Source organism: Schistocerca serialis, chromosome 3 (genome assembly GCF_023864345.2).
Source record: "Schistocerca serialis cubense isolate TAMUIC-IGC-003099 chromosome 3, iqSchSeri2.2, whole genome shotgun sequence".
NCBI classification, from domain to species: domain Eukaryota; kingdom Metazoa; phylum Arthropoda; class Insecta; order Orthoptera; family Acrididae; genus Schistocerca; species Schistocerca serialis.
In genome coordinates, this window is record NC_064640.1 from 557,314,187 (window position 1) to 557,331,059 (window position 16,873).

At 39.5% G+C, this 16,873-nt stretch overlaps 1 pseudogene; it reads right to left on the bottom strand.

The window, feature by feature from the left end:
* Positions 1 to 232: 232 nt before the first annotated feature.
* Positions 233 to 16,873, bottom strand: part of LOC126471012 (uncharacterized) — a 28,515-nt pseudogene continuing 11,874 nt past the window's right edge.

Consider the following 16,873-nt stretch of genomic DNA (forward strand, 5'->3'; position numbering starts at 1 on the left):
TTAAATGTCACTGCATCCTATGGTTACCTTGTGGCCCAACTTACATCTGCTGTGGACTGTTGATGCAGTAATTGACAGGTTTCTATACACCTTCTTCCTAACATGGGGAATGACATGGCATCTCTGCACATGATGGTGTAACTGAAGAGACGTCCATGGCAGCTACAAGAAGTTCCCTACCTGCCTGGATTTGCAAATATGGATAAATGTGAGTGGAATGAGGGTACCCCTGCTACCTGCTGACCTCGGGGTGACTGCTGGACATGACCAGCAACAGGAGGGCAGGAGAAATCTGATTGTCTGGATCTATAATGCAGGGCATTGGCATGGGCAGCAATGATGGTGGACTGGAGAGGAGAGACTCTGGTAGTGGAGACCTGGCTTCCATCCCTGCTGACACAGTGGTACCTGTTCAGCAGAGTGCAAGGTTCCGGCATGGGTCACAGGAAGCAAACCCGCCGTTGCTGATGATGAAGTTCTGAGCAGAGGCATTCGGCCCACAGCCTGGGGATGGGGAACTGCACTCATCTTGGGACACAATCAATTCTGATGATGTGCCATAAGTCAATCTTCAGTGTGAACCGTGAAGATGCAGCCACTGAGTGTCTGTGGATGATGGCCAGAATCCAATGAGGATGCCATCCAAATACTGTGGCCCAGACTGATGTGCCAGCCATGAAAATTGATAAAACCAGTGATCCCGGGGGACAGCTGCCCAGACACAAGAGGCTGAGCAGCATCCATGGCTGACAGTTGTGCAGGAGCTTGTCAGTCTCTTGACATCATTCTGTAAGAACTTTATAAATATGTGAGAGCCTCCTTGCCTGACAAATCTTCTACATACTTGTGCATCTACATGTTAAATGTTCAAACAAGGTGTTCTGCCTCACTGTTCAACTATGGATAGATGATAGGCACCTCGATGTGTTGAATGCCATTGTGTATAAAAAAAAAGAGCCCTTGAAAGACTGCACGATGAACTGAAGACCATTGTTTGAAACCAGGATATAAGGTAAGCTTTCTATGGAGAATATCTTCAACAGAGACTTGACAGGCATGTCTGCTATCACAGATGGACAATGAACAACATACCGAAAATGAGAATAAGCATCAGCTGCCAGCAAGGATCAAGAACCAGCAAAATCAGTGTGGACTCTTTCCCAAGGAGCTGGCCGTGGTGTAGAAACAGTGCATGGCACTGTCTGCTGACACAAACAATTTTGGCAAACCATGACAAGGTGTTTCATCTCCTGATCGATGCTCAGCCAAAAGACATGGCTGTACGCCAACAGTTTTGTGTGAGAGATACCCCAGTGATACTGATGTAATAAGCAGAGGACCTCCCACTGCAAAGCCGTTGGAACCATATCATGGGGAATAAACACTTCTATCAACAGGAGAATAATGCCATCAGAGACGGAAAGGTGATGATCAACAATCTTTTTCGGCGATCATGTGAAACCCAGCTCGCGCTATTCGTCCACGAGACTCAGAGGGCCATAGACACAGGTTCCCAGGTAGATGCCATGTTTCTTGACTTCTGCAAGGCGTTCGATACAGTTCCCCACAGTTGTTTAATGAACAAAGTAAGAGCATATGGACTATCAGACCAATTGTGTGATTGGATTGAAGAGTTCCTAGATAACAGAATGCAGCATGTCATTGTCAATGGAGAGAAGTCTTCCGAAGTAAGAGTGATTTCAGGTGTGCCACAGGGGAGTGTCGTAGAACCATTGGTATTCACAGTATACATAAATGACCTTGTGAATAACATCGGAAGTTCACTGAGGCTTTTTGCGGATGATGCTGTGGTATATCGAGAGGTTGTAACAATGGAAAATTGTACGAAAATGCAGGAGGATCTGCAACGAATTGACGCATGGTACAGAGAATGGCAATTGAATCTCAATGTAGACAAATGTAATGTGTTGCGAATACATAGAAAGAAAGATCCTTTATCATTTAGCTACAATATAGCAGGTCAGCAACTGGAAGCAATTAATTCTGTGAATTATCTGGGAGTAGGTATTAGGAGTGATTTAAAACGGAATGATCATATAAAGTTGATCGTTGGTAAAGCGGATGCCAGACTGATATTCATTGGAAGAATCCTAAGGAAATGCAATCCGAAAACAAAGGAAGTAGGTTACAGTACACTTGTTCGCCCACTGCTTGAATATTGCTCACCAGTGTGGGATCCGTACCAGATAGGGTTGATAGAAGAAAGAGAGAAGCTCCAACAGAGAGCAGCACGCTTCGTTACAGGATCATTTCGTAATTGCGAAAGTGTTACAGAGATGATAGATAAACTCCAGTGGAAGAATCTGCAGGAGAGACGCTCAGTAGCTCGGTACGGGCTTTTGTCAAAGTTTCGAGAACATACCTTCATCGAGGAGTCAAACAGTATATTGCTCCCTCCTACATATATATTGTGAAGAGACCATGAGGATAAAATCAGAGAGATTAGAGCCCAAATAGAAGCATACCAACAATCTTTCTTTCCATGAACAATACGAGACCGGAACAGAAGGGAGAACCAATAGAGGTACTCAAAGTACCCTCCACCACACACTATCAGGTGGCTTGCGGAGTATGCATGTAGGTGGATGTAGATGTATAACATATGAAAATCCCAAAGAGGGTCTGATACCCGGCCCAGTGGATGTTTCCACCATCCATGTTGTGTCATGCGTATGAACTGCCAGAGCACTGGATCCATCACCACAGCAGAGGCTGTATGGCAACTGGTAATGGGAAGCCATGAATTGCATGCCTTTCCTCCGCATCCAGTTGAAAATAAAGCAGTTCCTCCTGATCGAGTGTGGGGTCAGGGCCCACGACTAGTGAAGGCAGAGCATCCAAATTTACATGTTGCAATGTGGGACAAAAATGGATCTCATAATTGTACTGGGATAAGAACAGCACCAAACACTGAAGGCAATATGTGGGTTTGTCCAGTAAAGATGCCGACAAGCTAAAGAAAGAAACCAAGGATTTATGTTCGGTAATTAAGTGAATTTTACACCATATGAGAACACACACATTTTTTAAAGGCATAGACAGTAGCAACAGCTTCTTCTTCCACATGAGAGTAATACTGATGAGCTGAGTTTAGTGTTTTTGATGCAAAGGCAATGTGCTGTTCAGAGTCATCTGAATGGCAATGGGCCAGGACCAGCCACACCTCATTCTGGGACATGATTGTGGCCAGGGCCAGATAACTGCCAGTTTGAAACATTGCAAGGCACGGTGTGGGGGGCAGAGACTGGCCTTAAGCTGCATGAAGGCATGCTCACAGGCTGCAGACCAAACAAAAGGAGCACTTTTCTGAAGCAACAGATTGAACGGGCAGGCAATAGTAGCCACTCTGGGAATAAACTTGTGATAGTACTCCACTTTTCCAAGCAACATTCATTTGCGAAAATAGGTCTCATCACTCCCAATGAAGTTAAATGATCCAGCTCTATCTTAACCTGGTTGCGTTAGGCAAAGCCATAATGGTGGCAACATGTCGTTCCATCGCATGCATGCCCTGCTAGGAAATTTCATTACCCAAATAAACAATGGAAGGCTGGAAAAATTGAGACTTAGCATGATTACATTTAAGACCCATGGCCTGTAGAATACTAAACAAACAAAGGAGGTTACATAGGTGATCCTCCATGGTAGCATCTGTCACACTATTATCAAGATAGTTAATGGAGTGAGGGACAACTGTCATAAGTTGTTTTAATAAGTGCTGAAAGATAGCAGGTGCACTAGTGACCCCAAGCATTAGCCATTAATACTGATAGAGGTGGAAAGGCATATTAACCACAAAAATTGTTCTAATGCCTCACTGTAAGGAATCTGAGGGTGTACTTTGGTCAAGTTGATTTTTGAGAGGAATTGACCCACAGCAAACTTTGTGAGCAACTCCTCCGAGCAAGAACATATGAGGGGGTATCTATGAAAAGAAAAGGGCCTTACATACCTCTGTGTGGACCATTGAGAACGCCACAAAATGTTGGCATGAAGCCACTGTTTGTAAGCATCCTAGTCTTATGCATAGAGGCACCCTGTTTGTGGTGAAAATTTTTGCTGATTTCGTCATTTTTAAAAAGTTATTTCGGTATATTTTTCACTAGTTTTTTTTCCATTTTGTCAACACTTTCACTAAATTTTATTTCCACTTTTCAGCAATAAAAGCCAAAGGAAATACATTTATGGCACATTTGCAGTGAAAAATCTTTTACATAAATTGAAAAAGCATAAAAATTATAAATCTTATTAAAACACAAATACCAAATTATGAAAGTCTGGAAAACATTTATCCTGTCCTAGTCTATGTACACAACACACAAGTCAGTCCAAGAAAGACAAGGATACCATGACTTCCATATTATTGGGAGTCAGAGCTGTTCTCCTGTCAGACATTATATTGCAATATCTAGAAAATGATCTCCCACTATCAACATTACTGACTGGGATCCACAAAGCCTTCACTGCAGCTTATACAAAAAGTCCATACTCTGCTTTCAGGGAAAGAAGAGATATCCTCCAAGGTACTCGACACTTTCAAACCACGAGTTCCACCTGGTGATGACAGGAATAGTGAAAAGTTTAGCTTTTGTGGGTACACCTGCATATTTCTGAGCTAAGAACTGAATGTATGCATGCTTTCTCTTTCGGGTATTAAGGAAGATGTATTTTGTCTGCAAAACACAATGGTTCAAATCACAAAGTTCCATAGCCCACACATTGCCAACCAAATTTAATTTATGAGCCCAGCATTTTGTGTGTACTAACCCTTATGAAACTAAAATCCTAACTGCATTTATACACTTGCCCATATAATGGGCTGAATCTGAAGTTATAGAAACTATATTTCTGTACTGAATTTCAAGTTTCTGTATTACACTCATAATTGCTTGTGCACATTCTGTAGCATTTGCATTTGCAATAACTTTCACTCCCCCCACAAATAATTTTTGAACTGCACCATTGCCACAACTAAGTACTTTTATCAGAACCACGAACACACACTGCCCTTTTCTGTCTGTCGTTTCATCACAAAGAATTGAAACTCTTTCATCTTTCACGGCTCTTTTTAATCTTTCCTCTTCTTCTTTGATGATTCAAGGTATGTAACCTTCCCTTAGTCTTCCAGCTGAGGGTTAAGTCTCCAGCACCTTAAAAATATCAATAGAACTGCTATTAGAGGACTATGTAGCGAATTAAATTACCACATTACCCAATTATAAGACTTTTTTTAAGAGGGTGCTCGAGGAAAAATTGTTTTAAATATAGCCCTATGCTGACCAACAAAAATTATTGGCTATCGAGATTACCTAATCTTTGCTGTGATTAGCAGATGGTAAATTAATTATAACGCAAACCTGGTATGTATTTGTTCATCCATTCTCTCAGCTTCGGACAATCAACTTTTTCCATCAGAATGTTAGCCTCAATGAAAGCTCGAGTAGTCAATAAAATGAATTCTTCTTTATCATTTTTCACTCATTTTGCCGCTGCAGTGATTTCTGTGAGCGCAGCTTGTCTTTTTATACCAGTAGTTGTTAGCGCCTTCTCCTTGTTCTTCTCATGGGAAGAACTGCAGATTCAAGATTTGGCAAGGGGCAGGGGGAGGGGAGGAGGGAGGAGAAGATGGAGGGAAAGGTGGTGGGTGAACAACTGGTGGCTGAGTTTAGGTCAACATAGCTGACAATCATTCCAACAAGGTCACATGTGTCTGCTGTTTTTGCAGAACTGCCTGGAGTAAATCCTCCATGAAAGAGCTGAACAGCAGAAAAACCATAGAACCCAAAACACACATATATTCAACCCTCAACATCACCACTTGAGTTCTAACTGGGAGCACAAGGAAACACATGGCTGTAAAAGAGATACAATTTATTGGGTCATGGAGTGAAATCAACAGGAATACAATGAAAGCAGTTTACACATCTCCCACACATTTAACAACTGAGGGCCCAGAGGCCCATGCAGGCCCTTACAAAGATGCTATCCACACCACGTGTCAGTGGTGTAGTGCTGTGTATGCATGGTGGACCTGGTAATGGCAGTCAGTTTCCAGGCTGTCCTGCTCTGGGTATTGTGGGTGTGCCATTGGAATGATGGCATGTGCTACATTTGTTGCAGAGGTCTGACGACTTACATCAGCTGTGGACTGTAGGTGTAGTAACTGGCAGGTTACTATACAGACCACAAAAAAATTAAGTGCTGCAAAGAGAGCAAGACATTAGGTACTGACAGCATTATTTTAAGATAATGATGCCAGACTGATACCCAAATTTGGATTTGCTGCCTTATACTAGATATGACCTTAACCATTAGGCCATCAAGAATATTCAATTGAAACATTCATTTTAATGAATGTTGTATTATATGGAAACGATAGGTGTAAATATCAGTGAGAATGAAAAATTGAGTTAGGCCCGGGGGTGTGCTCAGACAGATTAAAGATTAAAATCACTGCTCACAAAAAGTAGGAAATCTGGATTCAATTCCCAGTCTGGAACAGATTTTCAATTGTTACAAAATGTGCATTGTACTGAAGCTGGTAGAGGACAATCTTTAACCTCTTCCTGTATCTAATGCAACCTACCTCCCCGTTCTTCATCTTTGTCTCCCTTCATTCTCACTAAATGTGTCCCCCTCTCATCCTGGAGTGTGAGTGATCTGCCCTTCATTTTCAACCTCCCCAAATCTACTCCTCTCCCTTCCCCAAACAAGAAAGTATTAGATCTGAAATATAGAATTTTATGCACCTTTATACGTGTCTGTCAGCAGTACTGACATTTCTCTTGAAGGGGAGTACTTGCAAGCAATTCTATTTCATAATGTTATAGTTTTCTTAAGAGAATTTTTGCATTTACGCTGTTACTTATAAATAAGATCTTTTAGAAACTTCATGGCAGATTACAACTGTGTGCCAAATTGGGACTCAAAGGTGGGAGCTTTGCAATTACTCTATTGCCCAAGCTATACTAGTGTGACTCATGACCCAACTTCACAGCTAAGCCATTTCTCTACATTATCCTTTCTTCCAAAGGTGCTAGTCTAACAAGGTATGCATGAGAATTCCTGTAAAGTCTGGAAAGTAGGTGAAGAGTAACAGGCAGAAATTGAGCTGTGAGGGCAGGTCATGAATTTTGCTTGGATAGCTCAGTTGTAGACCACATGACTGTGAAAGACAAAGGTCTGAGATCAAGTCCCATTCTGACACACAGTTTTGATCTTCTGGAAATTTCAAATTAGTGTGCACTTCACTGCTGAGTGGAAGTTCAATCTGGAAAGATAGTTATGTATTATACATACTTTACACAACAAAGTACATTTTAATTTCTGAGTAATTCGCCTCTACATGTGTTGCTGTACTGGCTGTCTTGAAGGAGGAAGGAAGATTAGAGTTTAAAGTCCTATCTATGATTAAGTTAACACACATGGAGCATAATATGGGGAAGATATTGGTCAAATTACTTTTAAAAGGAACCATTCTGGCATGCCCCTAAAATGCTGTAGGGAGAACACAGAAAATCAATATCTTGTTGACTGGACAGGGATTTCAAATGCTGTTCTCCCATATGCGAATTCAGTGACACTTGCACTGAATTTGACTGTGGCCACATAACTGAAGTAAGCTACATGAGAAGTCTCTTTTAGAAGTACTGTAACAAATGGACTTTTAGAAGACCACCATTTCAAATGTCTGCCATGATTCACTGATCTGGATAACAAACAAGACCACTAACACTAATGACATGTCATGATCAGTACTGTGTACAATTGAGGGATTACCACTGGTTTGTCCAGTTTACAACAGCTGACAGATGGGACATGGTATTACACATTACCTACCAATTAATTGCTGCACAATAACAAACAGCGCCGGCCGCGGTGGCCAAGAGGTTCTAGGTGCTTCAGTCCGGAACCGCGCTGCTGCTACAGTCGCAGGTTCGAATCCTGCCTCAGGCATGGATGTGTGTGATGTCCTTAGGTTAGGTTAGGTTTAAGTAGTTCAAAGTTCTAGGGGACTGATGACCTCAGATGTTAAGTCCCATAGTGCTCAGAGCCATTTGAACCATTTTTGAATAACAAACAGCAAACATGCCGTTTGAAACTAGCTCATTGTCTTGGGTACAGAATCATAATTTCACATTAGTATGTATGTTAACTGCTTATCACTAGAGGTGGATGCCTGCAGGCAAGGGCACCCATACCCAGGGGCAAGTGGGGAGCACACCCCCCTCCTCCAACCCCTCCCAAGCTCTCAGGGCAACGAAAAAAATATAATGGAGATAGGTGTTTTTCTTTCAAGAAAACGATTTAAATGTCAGCATCATGCAGGTTTTTAACAGGATCAGAATTGGAACTTTTTATGGGTATTTACAAGATGGCATTTGTCTTCCAAAATTCAAGCTCTTGTCCCCCCCCCCCCCCTTTCTCCCTTCCTTACGAACTATTGTATGGGTGCTTTTGGCTGCAAGAACAATGCCACCCAATGCTTGGAGCAGCTAAAAGACTATAGTACATGCTGGTATGTACCAACAGTAAGATATAAATACCTAATAAAGCTGATAAGGAACTGTATCTACCTTATCAAAATAAAACAGTTGAAGCTACTTGTAGATTCCCCATAGGGAGTCTGCCTACCTCCAGAGTGAATGATACAGGGGACTAGTATCAGAAACCAAGCAGGACTACACATTAATTTTCAAATGGCATTCCATCATACATGTTCATTCAGCAAGGCACAGCATCATGGCATTTTTTCTGCATTGTGTTAGTTTAGTTCAATGAATCATCCACACATGTAATAGTTTTTACATCAAAGTTTTTATGTGGTTGCTACCCTGCCGCAGCCCTATTTGTCACATCCAATAAACTGCCAAAAAAGACTTGGATTCTACTCGGACCAGTCTTGAAGAAGCATGGCTGATGAATGGGCTTAGGTGCCCGATGGTTCCTGTGTCTTGTGGAGTCCAAAATATGATGAGCTGTTGCTGACATTAGGATGAAAGGAGCTGCTAAATGCTGCCAGGTGAGTGTCTCTTATTCAGTTGCTCACCAATATAAAATTTTATTTTGTCACTGCAGATACAATCCTTACAATTCTGAACTATGTGAAGGTATAGCACAAAGAAGGATAAATGTAGGCACAGAAATGAATGCATTAGAAAATATTGCTCTTGTTCACTAACAACAATCAATAATAAGCAACTGAAATACACATGTAAGAAAACACTTGAAACTGTTCATGCCAAAGAGTAGTAATTTTACACTAATTTGATTTCTGATCACAAAAATACACTCAGTAAACACACAGTTGTAGTGTCAGTTTTGAGATCAAGAAAATGTGAATGATTCGTTCTTGAAATACACAGAACTGCTGTTCAGAGCAAATATTTGTTGTTCTTGCCTCGACATCCTTAGAAAAATATGGGTCCATTCAATATAATAGTTTGTGCTGTTCCATTTGTACCAAGTTTATTTTTGAGGCTAATTATATGCTTGTAGACAGGCATGCAGTGGCAGCATTGATGACACACACATCGACGAGGCATAGTGCTTCAATGCTGTTGCAGATAGAGCTCACAGCGGAATGATTCCGCTGGCCTGCACAGCCCACTTATATAGGGAACGAGTGACCTTCATTACGTCATGCGCTGATAACAGACTTAGTCTCTGCAAGCACCAGTGAGAAAGCATTATCCCTGACACTTCTCCTTTCTTCCACAATTCATATGTTATGAAGAACGATGTTTGTGTATAAGCACAACAGGCTGCAGAAGAATTTAGAGTGTGATATTAGGACAATGAATGGCAATGGCTGATTTTAAACTAAACTTTATGAAAGCAGATGAAATCTGTTAATGTACCAAGAATGTTAAGGGATACAGATGTCTTTTTGAGGTATCATGTTATAACAATGTTGCACATAGTATAAAATATTAGTGAATATGGGGAATCTGGTGAGATTGGTTTATTATCAGCACTTAACATCAAGAAGTTGATTATGTGCATGTCAAATCTAATGAAAGAGCATATTATAGACTTAACAGTTATGTGACTTCATAAATATCAACTGCAAATAAAAGAACTATAATAATCACTCTTCAGTATGCAACTTACCTTGCTTAATTTTTCATTTACTGGGAAAGTCATTAAAATACAAACAACTTTAATAATTTTGGCAGTAGTTTTCTTGTCACTGGAGCTACAGAAAATAGTTTTACATTACAAATAATAGCAAATAAATCAACATATACTTTCTTCTTCCAAGTATTTGGGACAAACTCTCTTGTGATTAAAAGTCTACTAAAAGTAATCCAATAGCAGTGTATTTTGCTTCAGGATATTTCAGTGATGCCAACAGCTGTTATTGTAAGTAGAATAGTGTAAAAAATGTGTAGCTGTGGAAAATACTTGAAAAAATTTAGACCTGTGAGATGTAAATGTGTACCTCAAATTATGTAAGAGATGTATCATGACTACTGTTATAAACCCCGAATCTTAAAGATCTTCATCAGAAATAACTTTTTCAAGTGTTATTTCCATTTACTAAATGATGATGTAGCAATCAAAATTTCTAATATTTTTAAACGGGAAAGACGTGTGGATGGGATTATGACCATCAGTTTGTGAGACAATTATGAAGACAAGTTAAATTCCAGGGATCACTTTTCTGAAAAGTATTACAGATTGTATCAAGAAAATACTGATTGTATGTCGTGTGGGACAGCAAACTGCTCTGCCCAGAAACGCATAATTCAGGCAATGTGGAGTGTCAAAGTCTGAAGACAGCGGTGTCAATGTACATGCAACCTACTTATTCTCCTATACAGAAAACACCAACCATTTCCTCTACTGAACCTCCACAGTTCCTGTTCCTTTACTACCTGTCTCCATGCTCATCATCATTGTCACCTCCCTACACACTAGTATCCACAATGCCCATGGCCTTGCTACTACTGAACACTACCTCTCCCAACATCCAACTGACTCTAACCTCCTTCTTGGTTAAACTGACCAAATAAATCGTCACCCACAATTACTTCTCCTTGAAGGCATAAGTTACAAAAAAATCACTGATGGCATTGTCATGATCTGGGTTGAGGGTGAGGGCACCCCATCCACATTCTGCCCCATTCACTCCACCTGGTCCTCTTCAACCCAACAAGCCACTTTCCTTGTTGTTGACCTCCAACTCAAGGCTGGCTACATCGGTACCTCTGTCCACATCAGACCTACCTAATAATACTGCCACAGCTGTCACTCACTCCATACCAAGAAGTCCCTTCAATACAGCTTAGCCATCTGTGGTTGTCACATCTCCAAATCTAAATATGACAATGGTCTCACAGAGGCCTCCACAAACTGAAATTACCCTACCAGCCGTGTTCAGAAACAGATCTCCCATGCCTTCTCTCTCCAGTCGTCTAACACCTCCCACATACCCATTGTCTGGCCACAAAGGATGACTTCTCTTATGACTCAGTACCACCAAGGAGTAGACCAACTGAATCACATTCTCCATTAGGGTTTCAGCCATCTCTTGTCATCATGTGAAATGAGAAATCAGCTATCTCTCTCCAAATATGCCACAGTGTTCTACCACCCACCAAACCTATGTAATACTCTTGTGCATCCCTACTCCACCCCTACTCCCAACCCTCTGCCTCAAGGCTCACATCCTGCGATAGAGCTAGATGCAAGACCTGTCCCATACATCTTCCCACTACCACCTACTCAAGTCCTGTCACAGGCATCTCCTATCCTGTCAAAGGCAAGGTTACCTCTGAAAACAGCTATGTGATCTACAAAGTAAGCTGCAACCACTGTGATGCTTTCTAGGTAGACGTGACAACCAACAATCTGTCTGACCCCACTAATGGTCACCACTAATCTGTGGCCAAGAGACAGCTGGACCATGTGGTTCCTGAGCACACCACCGAACATGATGTGCTTCACTTTAATGACTGCTTCAGTCTGTGCAATCTAGAATTTTCCTACCAACAGTCTTCACTAATCCTTGTCCTTTATTTACCTGTCTCCTTCTGTGCTCCCACTCCAGCACTACATATGCTTTTTATTCCACCAGCACACTTAGAGTCTACTCTTCACCCCTGTTTCTCTCCTCTCCCATCTCCCATTTTCCACCCACCACAGGCTTCCAACTCAGCACATAGTAACCTGCACCTCTATACTGTCCCCACCACATCCCAGCACAGTGTCACAGGCAGCACATCATCTTCCCACACCCTTACCTTGCTATCCCTCCCCCCACCCCATGCTTCCTCCTTACCTCAACCAACCCCATACGACTGCTTGCAGCAGCCAGAGTTGATTTCCACAGTCAAGCCACAGCAGCGAGAGACAAGGCCACGTGTGTGTGACTTGTGATTGTGTGACTCTCTCTCTCTCTCTCTCTCTCTCTCTCTCTCTGTGTGTGTGTGTGTGCATGTGTGTGTGTGTGTGTGTGTGTGTGTGTGTGTGTGTGTGTATGTGTGTGTGTGTGTGTGTGTGTGTGTGTGTGTGTGTGAGTGTGTTTTGTCTATTTCTGAAGAAGCAATTTCTTGCTTGAAAGCTAAAATGTTTTGCAGTCTGTCTACAACTCACAACTCCTCTATGTGGTGAATAGGAATCTATCCTTTTCATAATATTTTTATAATATTTCTGAAGAAGCAATTTTTTTTTTGTACAGAAGCTTAAATATTTTGCAGCATTTTCATTGTGTCTGTCTGCAACTCAGCACCATCTCTATTTGGTGAGTAGCAATCTGTCCTTTTCATAATATTATTGCTAATCGATCCTGGACTTTACATTGTCTTCAACTAGTGTTTGATGGTCTATTTGAGAGACATAGTAATAAAGGGAGTTACCCAAAGTACAAACAGGGCAACACTAATGGTACATGTAGAATATGATCATGAATGAACCAAAGTTTTGGTGTTATATTGATATACACTTCAAGTAGAAGAAATATTTCACTGAGTGTACCAAACAGCTAATTTCATTAAATCTTACTCTTCAGAAACTTTACTTATGACTAAACTTGTCACTGGATGAGGAAGGTGCTCGATATATATTAGAGAGAATTGCTGGGCATTCCTTATCTTCAGGAGGTGAAATATTTAGTACCATGAATAATAATGTGTAAAAGTACACATCTGTGGTGAATTAATGAAATTTTGTGAGTGAAGGCTATTGGCTGGAAGAGAAAGAAGATCAGGGCTCCTCCCTTTGACAGTTAGGGAAATATCTTTCAAAAACTATTATTTTAAGCTCTTTTAGTACTTAAAAAGTCAAAGAAAATCAAAGAAGTTACATTCTAGGCAAAAAAGCTTTAAATTTCTTGGAATGTGTATCATTCAAAGCCTTTTTCCAACTAATTTCATTTATATAATTGTTAACTCTCAACCACAAGTTGTATAAACCTTTTGTTGACACAAAACTGCTAAATAAAATTAAAAGTGAATAAACTGAAATTATAATAAAATACTTTTAAAATCATAGTTTTTAATTTATTGACAGTTACATTTTTGCCAGATATATATAGTCTTGAATAGATACTCAAATATATTTTTCTAATTTTTATTTTCAATATAATTTACCATGATACTAATTTTGAAATAAACATAACAGGAATTAAAATTCAATATCCACATTAATTACACTAGCAACATATGGTATTTGAGGCTTATATCTCCCAAAAAGGACACTGTAAACAGTGAGAATGATATTACACTGTTACTATAATTCAAACCTTACTCGAAGGTGAATAACACCATAGTTTCAATCGTTATACTGTATGTTTAATACACTGAGGGGATGAAATCTGGCATAGAAGACCTTTTTACAAAATATCATTCTGTTTATACTTCTCATTTTAATTCTCTACCCATACAGTAGGTTTTCAGTGTGCTTCATGCATATTAGTATCTGATTTGCAGTTTTTTCACTTTTTATATAAAATTGTAGAGAGTAAGCTGAGTGTGTGAGCGTTAATTACTCTATCTCCTTACATCACATAAGAATAACTGTCATTATATTATCTGCACTTCAGGAAACATATCTTTCTGTTCTTTATGCCCTTCTGAATAAACCTGTCCATATTTTTTTCTTTGTACATTCATAGGGACAGACAACAAAGCAAATCTCGATAAGTACCTTTGCTCAAAACTTTTTCTCAAGCGAGTCTTAATGAGCATCAATGGTGAGAAAGATCTTTCTGCTGTTACAGTTGAAACAGGAATAGAAGAAAGGATCAACATTACAGATCTAACTGAAGAGAAAATTTCTGGAGTGCAAAACTGCAGAAATGTTTTGTTTGCATCATCAGTTTTCCATTTTGCTGTCCACAGGTTGATCTCAGCCTGAAATGCAGCCACTTTCATTCTCCCCAGTTACTTTATAACACTTTGTAGGCAGATGTCTGCGTACCTAATCACCAACTCCTTGAACTTTGTTGAAGATGAACAGATTTTTTATATGAATGTGTTGAGACTGTAGAAACTGAGAATATCTTTAGAAAATCTGTTTCCTAGGTCAATGTTTATTGCGTCAAATATACATTTGCCCTAAAATAACTTTCTGGGTTTGAATGATGCTTCCTATAATACCTGCCAGCTTTTTGATTTGATCATACAGCAGGCTGTATCTGCACCCACATTTTCCCTCCTTGTTTTCAAAATTGAGGAAGTATTGGTCAAGATATCAGGTGCAATAGTCTCTTTTTTGTAAAAAACCTACTGAGAGGTAATGTTAGGCTGAGCACATCAGCAAAGCTCATAAGAGTTACAACAAATTGTCCATTAGTGATTGCATATGAAAGGGTCTTGGCTATTATGCTAGAAGTGTCACTTGAAAAATGTAACCATTCCAAATTTCCTCAAGGTATGACATGATATTTTAAATGTTTCTTTTTTTTTTTTTTTTTTTTTTAAAAAAAAAAAAGATGTTACAGTCAGATGTATTTCTGCCCACCTTGTTTCACACATTGAGGTCAGCTGGTTCCCTACATTCCTTATGACTACAGCATTTCTTTTTGGCAGAACTTTAAAGAAGGAGACAATCTCTTTAACAGCCCCAGTTGGGCTTCACACTAAGTGCTCATCAGAGCACTTAGCAATTGCCAAATTTAAAAAATAATTAAAATAAGGGCCTCATTCAGTCTTACCACATTCTTTCTTTATTGTAGTGACTGTTCCCACAACTTCAGAACTCATGACAGAGCACCCATCTGTTTCAATACCAGTGCATTTACTAAAATCAAGATTAAGACTTCTCACACTGCTTAACACAGTTTCACCTTATTTTACACCAGCCATTCAGGGATCTTTACTCTCTTTGTCTGCTTTACCTTTGTCCAAATTATTGGCATCTTTGACATCTTCAAAAGACTTTGTTGTCACTGTCACTTCCAGAAATTGAAGAGAAATCTTCATTTCTTTTAATTTCTGGTGATCTCTGAGAGCTGACTGATTGATAAAACCTATGAAATCTACTTTGATAATATCTTCATTAATTAATCTCAGAAAAATTATCATCTGAGTTTTGTTACTACTATCTGTGATCTCATAAAACCCAGTACTGGACCATCCATTTACTTGGATTCTGTGTAATGTTTGTGAAATAATTTACTCACCACAGCATTCAATGAAATCATTTTATACAACTTTACTAAGAAGTGCATCCCTTTTACTATCACAGCTATACTGTGCCACTAATCAGTGCCTCCCCATTCTTCAACACAAAGTTTAAGCAATTCTTTAAAGTTACTTTTAACTGACAGTCTGCACTCTTTTGAGAAAACAGAGCCATCATCATGATGCCCTCTAAAACATATGTTCTGCCTCCCAAGAAATTTACATTTTTCAAGAAAATGACAACTTTTTTGGGTTTGTTTTGCCCTTTCCATTCTGTATGTTGCGACTTGATTTTCAGTGGCTTTCTTGGGTCTTTTGTATGACACCAAAAACCCATAACAATGTTCTAAAGCTTGCTGATAATACAGCATTTTGCTGTAACTTACAGAATTTTGTTAGTGATATGATTACTAGTGTGCTGAGCTTCAATCCTCCATGATGACCACCTTGAGAAGGCACAAAAGAAAAGGACATACTTTGCAAAATTGGCCTGGTTTTGATGGTGATAAAGCTAACCATGATTTGTATTTATCTGAGTGCTCTTTTTTCAAATATTGTTTTTGAAACTTCCTTCCTTGCTGTGTTTAGAATGTGGCAATTTCTAATCAGCAGGAGATCCCCAGTGATTTTCAAGTATGGTGGCACATACTCTGCCTAAAGGCTTAATCCCAATATGAAGACCAGTGTCATTTTCATAATTAAGGCTTGTAGAGTATAATCTGTAGTTCTGAATAAGATCATACAGGCAGCAAAGAACATGTGTGTGAAGACAGAAATTGATTACTCGAGCAATAAAGTAAAAACTATTTGGAATTTCTTAAAGAAAGAAACAAGGAAAAATGCAATTTGTACTGAAAATATTCAAATAAAATTGATGGTTATCTTTTTAGCAATCCAGATGTGGTTGCATACACTTTAAACAAACATATTTTGACAGTAACAGAAAAAAATAGGTTTACAAGGCTCCTTGAACCAAGCTATCATTCTTTTGAAAGCCAGAGTACCTAGCTCAGTACAACACATGAAGATAGCAACAGTCACTGTTCAAGAAATTGAAAGAGTTATTAAATCTTAATTTCGAAGAAATTATTAAAATACTGCTACAACCATGTAAGTAAATTCCTTTGCCACATTCTTGCTGCATCACTTAAGCAAGGAATAGTTCCTGAGAGGCTTACGTATCCAGTTGTAAAACCACTGTATATGAAGGGAGATAAGGCAAA